The 8,477-nt window shown below is 42.2% G+C and overlaps 1 pseudogene across 1 annotated transcript; it reads right to left on the minus strand.

Annotated features, from left to right (window-relative positions):
- Positions 1 to 1,421: 1,421 nt before the first annotated feature.
- Positions 1,422 to 2,277, minus strand: LOC309958921 (large ribosomal subunit protein uL6-like; annotated as a pseudogene). The gene is made up of 2 exons: positions 2,089 to 2,277; positions 1,422 to 1,803 (listed from the first exon to the last, which is right to left on the minus strand). The product of its transcript is annotated as a large ribosomal subunit protein uL6-like (transcript).
- Between the last annotated feature and the right edge of the window lie 6,200 nt (positions 2,278 to 8,477).

Genomic DNA, 8,477 nt, shown 5'->3' on the forward strand with positions numbered 1-8,477 from the left:
AGATAAAATGGTTTCCACATGTCCCTCCCAGCTCTATGATTTTCAAATCCTGCTTATTTTATATTCAATCAAAGAAGAGAGTGAGGAAGAATAAGCAGAGAAATTGGCAAATTTGTGATCAATATGCAGAACTCACATTCAGCAGAAAGGAGGCATTAAAGGCTATATATGATGCTTATTGCCTAGATAACTCTCTGTGATCAAGCACACTTTACAATTAATGATAAATTTTTTTGATTCAGGTGAGAATCAAACTTTTTAAAAGTTTTCGTGTTTGAAATTGTATGGGAAAACTCTTGAATTTAATGCTGAATATTCTAAATAGGGACAGAAATATTTTAACTTCACTAGAGTCACTTCTGTGTCCCCCATCCAAAATAAGATTGGATTTGATAGGAAAATCTAGGGCATTGCCATGACAATTACCAGGCTTAATCTTAGTTCCACTTAGGCTTTATATAACTCCAACCAGATAAAAAGCAGAGGGCAGTAAGTGGCAGAGATGGGTGCTCACCTCTGCCTCTCTTTATCAGAGTTCCGACTCCAACAGTAAAGAGACATGACATTAAACCACTTTTACTCAATCCTGGCCGCAAGTTAGAATTACCTGAGGGTCTTTTACAAATTCCTTATGCCTAGGCCCCATTCCTAGAGTGTCTCACTTAATTGATCTGGAGTGAGAAGGCTTTTAAAGCTTCCCAGGCGATTTTCATGTGCAACCAGAGTTTAAAACCACTGCACCAGGTAATTATCACAGCAATTCTCAAGATGCCCCCCAGGGATGGGTGGAAGTTGGGAATGTCTTCCAAGTGGCCAGCAAACTGAATTCTTGCGTGTTTGGGTTATTTTATGGTTTGCCAAAAAAATAACAGAAATATCACATTAAAAATAAATCAGTTCTATCACTGGTGTCCCATCTAAAGGGTAGCAGTGTTTTCATAAATCTAGTTTGGTAGTCTTATAGAGTTTTTTGTTTTTTGTTTTTTAATGGAGCAAGAGAAAGTAGGAGGAAAGGGAAGGAAGGGAGGAAATGCAGAGATCACTAAGAGGGTTCTCACACAAGAGTTTGAGAACCTCTGGGTTTAAGGAGCTGGGTCCAGCGTAAGGAAACAGCAGTTGTGCAGGACACCACCTGTTTCCCATCATGCCCTTGGGGGAATTTTGAGCTCTGTCATAATTATAGTCTTCTACATTATAACATGAAATCGCTAGATTTTTTTTTTTTAAGGATCGTGGATCGTAGATCATAATACTACCAAGTGACCTAGCGAGCGCTCTCTTCTCTCTCTCTCTCTCTCTCTCTCTCTCTCTCTCTGAAAAAAGCCCCAAATCAATAGAGGGCTCTTATCGCATCTTTAAAGTTTCACAAATAGGTCTTAGGAATCATCCAGCATCCTGTGGTTTCCATAGCTGGACAACTCTTAGATCTTATCAGCCTGATGAACTGTTCCTTTTTCAGAAACATGTACCATCCAAAATGTTTCTGTTATCCTTGCTTTTAACTGTTGTGAGTGAATCAAAGCAGCTAAATTTGATATGAAGTCATCATTTCCTTCAAGATTTAACTCATCTTTCTGGGCCTGAAATACTGAACAAGCAATGCCTTGGCCTCATCCAAATCCTATGAATGTATTTTTCACCCAACAAATTCTATTTCAGTAAGAGGCCCATTTTACTGAATAACAACATTGATGAGTAAGTGAGAATATACATACCTCATCTTGTGATGGAAGCCCAGTATCTTGCTCTTGATCATGTTCTGTATATGAACTACAGATAGTTTGAAATGTAGCCAGTTCCTTTCTATTTCCACACTGCTATAGACTGAATATTTGTGTTCCTCTCAAATTCATATGTTGAAACCTAATTCTCAGTGTGGTAGTATTTGGAGGTGGGGCCTTTGAGAGGTGGAGTCCTCATGAAGGGAATTAGTGACTTTATATCTATGAACCAGAAGTAGGTCCTCACCAGAAACTGAATCTGCCAGGACCTTGATCTTGGACTTTCCAGCCTCCAGAACTGTGGGAAATAAATTTCTGTTGTTTATAAGCCACTCAATTTATGGGATTCTGTTAGAGTAGCCTGAACTGACTAAGACACCATTTATCAACCCAGAGCCTCTCTTTTTCTTTCCAAGGAGACTGGGTCTACATTGATGTAATTAAAGTTCCTCCCCAGGGTTCCTCTGGGACCCTTCACAATAACTGTGCATCCCTTCAGAGTGATGTTGACATTTTCTGGGATATCAACAGTCCAATTGCTTAGGATGGTCTTCATTCTCACAGTAGATGTGGCAAAGAGCTCAAGGTTTTTTGAAATTGATAGAGGTAGGAGTTTTATTTACAGTATTCTTTCTTTTCTATCATTGTAAAATAGTACTATTATTATATAAAAATAATTATGTATTAGTTTTCTAGCACTGTCATAGCATCGTACCACAAACTAGGTGGCTTAGAACAACCGAAATTTATTGTACACGGTTCTGGAGGTCAGAAGTCTGAAATTAAGGTGTCAGGCAGGGCCCTGTTCCCCCTGAAACCTGTAGGGGAATCCCTCCTCGCCTCTCCCTAGCTTCTGGTGGTTTGCTACCAATCTTTGGTGTTCCTTGGCTTGCAGCCACATAACTCCAATCTTCATTGTCACATGGTGTTCTCACTACTTGCCACTGCTTTCACAAGACCATCTTTTTTAAATTTATTTTCTGGCTGTGTTGGGTCTTCGTTGCGATGCGCGGGCTTGTCATTGCAGTGGCGGAGCATGGGCTCTAGGCATGGAGGTTTCAGTAGTTGTGGCCCATGGGCGCAGTAGTTGTGGCTCTCAGGCTCTAGAGCGCAGGCTCAGTAGTTGTGGTGCACGGACTTAGTTGCCCTGTGGCATGTGGGATCTTCCTGGACCAGGGATCGAACCTGTGTCCCCTGCATTGGCAGGCGGATTCTTAACCACTGCACCACCAGGGAAGTCCCAAGACCATCTTCTTATAAGGACACCAGTCATGACTTTATCTTAACTAATTACCTCTGCAACGACCCTATTTCCAAATACCCTCACGTTCTGAGATATTAGGGGTTAGGACTTAACATATCTTTCTGGGGGACACAATTCAACCTATTACAATATTCAACCAGATTATTTAGAGTTTTTTTAATGTAAAAATCTGAATCTTTAAAGAAATCAATTCATTAACCTCTGCATGCCAAGGTAATTTTTGAAGAAGCTGTTTCATTTCTGGTGCTCTTCACAAAAGGCCTAAAGGTGAAGTGAATCTCTGCAATGAAAAGAGAGATCCTTGACGAAATGAATATGCCCTTGGGACTATTCCTCTATAATTTATCTTCTTTTTTTTCAATTAAAGCAAAAGAGAAAAATGGAAGGAAACTTCTCTCCTGGTTATTTTTTACCAAATTTTAGTTGGGAGCTTACCTTAAAACCTTGAGTTGTGTTGGAGAGGAGAATGTTTTTAGGGAATATGCAGTTTCCATCTTTATTACTGTGAAACATGAGAATCTAAAAAGACTGAGGAAAAAAGCCACTCTAATTTTTGAAAGCTATTTTTTTTTTCTGTTTACAGTGCTATGACAACTTGAATCAGAAAGATTTGATGATATAAAATGTCATTCCTCGAGATTTTTTATTGGTAAAATGCCCACATTTTTTTCTATGCTGTTGAATGAAATTTTATCCTTCAACGTATTGAATGAAAAAGAGTATCCCTATCAAGGATCTAATGTCGTGAAACCAAAGAGGAAAAGTTCATATTTCTTCTTTCATATGAGCTTATAGTAAAAATACTTATGAGTAAAGAGAGAGATATAAATAGGTAGGTGGGTAAATAGCAAAACACTAAATAGTACTTTACTTTTCCAGTACTGCTGTGACAGAGTAAAGCACTATCCACACAAGCCAAGAAGATAGAGTATTGGAGTCCTCACTTCAAAGAACACATGGGGATGGGGATAGAATGGGCATGGGGATAGAATGTCTTGATGCACACTGCTCCAGCCCTAGGTGAGTGTGGTCAGGCCCATGCCTTGCAGTGACAGGTCCAACTCAAACTGCTATAAGAAAAGACAAAAAGTCTTGTAACTAATTAAACATGACTGGACAAAGTGGCTCAGCAATGTTCCCAGGATTCAGCTCTCTCACACCTTCTTTTCCCTCTGCTTTCTTTTGTGTTGGCTTGGCTCTTTACATGGAGACACTTGGCAGGCTGACTCAGCTTCAAGTCCGACAGAAAGGAAACACATTTCTGTAGTTCCCAGTGGGATCCCCAAAACTGGAATACTTGACCATCGTGAACTGTGGCCAATAGGATGAAAGTCCTTATTAGACAGCCTGAGGTCAGTGGCTACTCCAAAGTGAGGAGATTGGATCAGCATTACGTGAACTCCAAAGGCTATGTGGGGGAAAGACTGTGCCCTACACACAATCAAGAGCTGCTCCTTGGGGCTCAGAGACTGGGTGAGCAAAACAACCAATGTCCATTTCACATGAGGATAAAGAATCCAGAAGAGGAAGAGGCCTATTTGGGGAAATGAACTGGACCTTAAGCCTCCTTTTCCAAAGTGGTGATAGACACACAATTAAATTTTACTTTTTCTGTGGTCCATCAGAAGTAGCATATCAAATGGTAACTACTCTAATGCTACAACATGGATGAACCTCAAAAACATTACACAGTTGACCCTCACGGAGTCAAAACTCCATGTATAACTTTAAAGTCAGTCCTCTGTATCCACGTTTCCACATATGGGGATTCAACCAACTTCAGGTTGTATAGTACATACTTACGGAAAAAAATACGTGCATAAGTGGACCGGGCCAGTTCAACCCATGCTGCTCAAGAGTCAAATGTACTAAATAAAACAAGCCAGACACAAAAGGTCACATATTATATGATTCCATTTATATGAATATCCTGAAAAATACATCCACAGTTTCAGAAATCAGATTGGTGGTCATTAGGCATTAGCTTGAGAGGGGAATGGAGACTGAGCACTTAATGGGCACTGGGTTTTCTTTTGGGGTGATGAAAATATTTTGGAATTTGATATAGGTAATGGTCCCACGACACTGTGAATGTACTAAATGCCACTGAATTGTGTACTTTAAAATGGTTAATTTTATGTTATGTGAATTTCTCTTCAATTAAAAAAGAAGATCCCGGGCTTCCCTGGTGGCGCAGTGGGTGAGAGTCCGCCTGCCGATGCAGGGGACACGGGTTCCCGCCCCGGTCCAGGAAGATCCCACATGCTGCGGTGCGGCTGGGCCCGTGAGCCATGGCCGCTAAGCCTGCGCGTCCGGAGCCTGTGCTCCACAACGGGAAGAGGCCACAACAGTAAGAGGCCCGTGTACCACAAAAAAAAAAAAAAAAAAAAAAAGATCCCTAGTCACTGTGCAAAACTTAATCTGGGTAGAATCCCTGATCTTTTCTTTCTTTCCACCTCTCTATCACTTAAGTGCTGTTGCCATCTAAAACATTTGATCTACACTCGAGAAGTAGCCCCATTGTCCTCGCTTCTCATCTAAAGCCAGCCATCCAGAAGCCTCCTGGCCATAGAATTTTAGGTGGTTTTATAGGAATTGGCCTCTGATCACTCACTCACTCCCCATTCACCATCCCTGCCCCCAACAAATAGGCAGCTGGTGTGCTTTGGCTTAGGGCATATTCTATTCCTTCATTTTCTGCCTTCTGCTGAGGTGGTACTGTTTTCAGTGCATAAGAATTTAGCTAACACTGCATTGATAAGTTCCAGTTTCACATTTTTTTAAATCCAGGAGAGTCTCAACATATATAGGCCCATAGCAACCTTTCCAGAAATGCTCCCAGCAGAGAGTCCAGTCATTTGAAGGATGCCTCTGCTGGGTTTTGCTAAAGGCTTTATTTCTGCCCAATGTCATGTCAAATTTTTTTTTTTTTTTTTTTTTTTTTTTTGCGGTACACGGGCCTCTCACTGCTGTGGCCTCTCCCGTTGCGGAGCACAGGCTCCAGACGCGCAGGCTCAGCGGCCATGGCTCACGGGCCCAGCCGCTCCACGGCATGTGGGATCCTCCCGGACCGGGGCACGAACCCGTGTCCCCTGCATCGGCAGGCCGACTCTCAACCACTGCGCCACCAGCGAAGCCCTCATGTCAAATTTTTAGACTGAAGTTTCTAAGCTCTGCACAGTTACCAGAAAATTGGTTAGAAACCACAAGGAGTCAAGGAGTTTTAGGAATATTGTGCGAATTTTTATCTGAATCCTGCCTGTGAAACTTCAACAGTTCAAACAAAGACAAGAGTAATTGTTTAAGACATATTTTACAGAGAAAAATAAATTGGTATAGTGGGTATGAATCTCAGTGAGTAAGTTCAGGGGTGCCAGAAATAAACCTTTCTTCTATAGTAAAACTTAATTTCTATTTAGGAGGCCTGATTCCCCCTGCCCGTCCTAGACAGCAGGAAGTTCTCTTGTTAGTTGGAGACCCTGACCCTCACCCTGGGGTTGTGTCTGAATTCCAAGAGGTCAATGTCAAGCCAAGTTTTGGCAATGGAAGCATCTGGTCCTTGGTTGCAGTCCATGCATGCATAGCTGGGACATCCCCGACTCTGTCTCTTACTTCCATGCCACAAATGTGGACATTGTTACTATTCTGTGATTCTCTGCTGGGTTCGGCCATGGAAACCTACAGAAATCTACAGAGCTGTCCATACCCTGTAGACCTGGACTCTGTGCAGACACTACCTCTCTGTGGCCTTTCAAACTCCTCAGGACTCTTACAGTTACAGGGCCCTTTTTGCCTCAGATTCCTCCTTTTTTACCGTCTCCTTGGGACTCTGCTCAGGAAGAAGATGCAGAGACCCTCCTTCTGGAATTCACCAAACTCTTCTCACATCAACTTCCCTCTATCTCTCCCCACATATATCCCCAGCCTAGAAGAATCTTCTAGTAGGAAGCCCAGAACTGCCTAGAGGCTTGAAAGGGGGCAAGGGCAAGGAGGGGGAAAATCAATGTATGTTTCAAAAAAAATATTGTTTGCTTTGTTGCTTTGAGGATTGCAGACAAAAATACCATAATTTTACATGCCACTTCCCTCCCCAAATAGTGGATAAAATCCTAGACAAAAGAATGTACCTAATTTCAAGACATTTACCTGATTCTTTCCTCTGACCCAAGCTGGAGCACTGGCCTCCTCCTAGCCATCTCCTGTGTTAGCTTCCCTGTTTGTAGGGCCTACCCTATCAAGGAGATGCATTACCACATAGGACACCTGCATACTTATGCACCCAAGCCTCAACAAGGTTGTGAAAGGAAGCATGTCCTACCTTGGAAAACACTCAAAATAATGGCTTATGATTCTTAAATAACTGTAAGACAATCTTGACACTCATCTTAATTTAAGGAGAAGAATTTGGTCCAGCAAACATTTATGCTCACACAGATGCCGTGGTGCTCAATTCTCTGTATCATAATTTTGATAAGTGCCATGTACTAATACTAAATGCGTTTGTATATTGGAGGAAGGTGGGCACAGTGTTTGCTCCTCAACTGGATATTAAGCTCCCAGAGGGCTTGGACCATGTTTTGCATTCCATTTTTTATCCCATAACTGTTTTATTCTGTGTGCACAAGATGGTGCTCTGTTTATAGAAGATGCATCAAGAAATTCCTGCTAAAGAGGATGGATGAGTGAATACCATACACTAGTAAAGGTACAATGATCCTGAAAATTCACCTAGCCTTTTCTGAAGCCTTCAGGCAGGTCACAGTCAAGCCAACTCAAATAAATGAGAACTTTTTTCTTTTCAACCTCCAGCAAAAACTTTTAAATCCATTTTCATAGAATAGTATTAACATGGCATTCAACAACTCTATCTAAAACTTCCTCACCATATCTAATGTGAATGTGACAGAGGGAAAACACAGGACTGGAGACAAAGCGGCCTGGAGTGGGGCTGGCTCTGCGGCTCACAGAGCCTCGTCCTTGGCTGCATCATTTACCCTCTAGGGATTGTACATGCTTCATCTGTAAAATCATAGGGGTTAGGCTTCCCTGGTGGCGCAGTGGTTGAGAATCTGCCTGCTAATGCAGGGGACACGGGTTCGAGCCCTGGTCTGGGAAGATCCCACATGCTGCGGAGCAACTGGGCCCGTGAGCCACAACCACTGAGCCTGCGCGTCTGGAGCCTGTGCTCCGCAACAAGAGAGGCCGCGATAGTGAGAGGCCCACGCGCCGCGATGAAGAGTGGCCCCTGCTTGCCACAACTAGAGAAAGCCCTCGCACAGAAACGAAGACCCAACACAGCCATAAATAATAAATAAATAAATAAAAATTAATAAAAAAATCATAGGGGTTGATGAGAGGATCTGTAGGCTCACTTACAACTTTGAAATTCTATAAATCTTTATCACGTATGTGCCAGGATATGAATAGTGAGGTTCTTTTAATAAGGCAACTTAACCATGTGGTATTTCTTCCCTTGCTTTGCTGCTTTAAAG

Source organism: Leucopleurus acutus (genome assembly GCF_964270905.1).
Source record: "Leucopleurus acutus genome assembly, chromosome: 3".
In the NCBI taxonomy this organism is placed as follows: domain Eukaryota; kingdom Metazoa; phylum Chordata; class Mammalia; order Artiodactyla; family Delphinidae; genus Leucopleurus; species Leucopleurus acutus.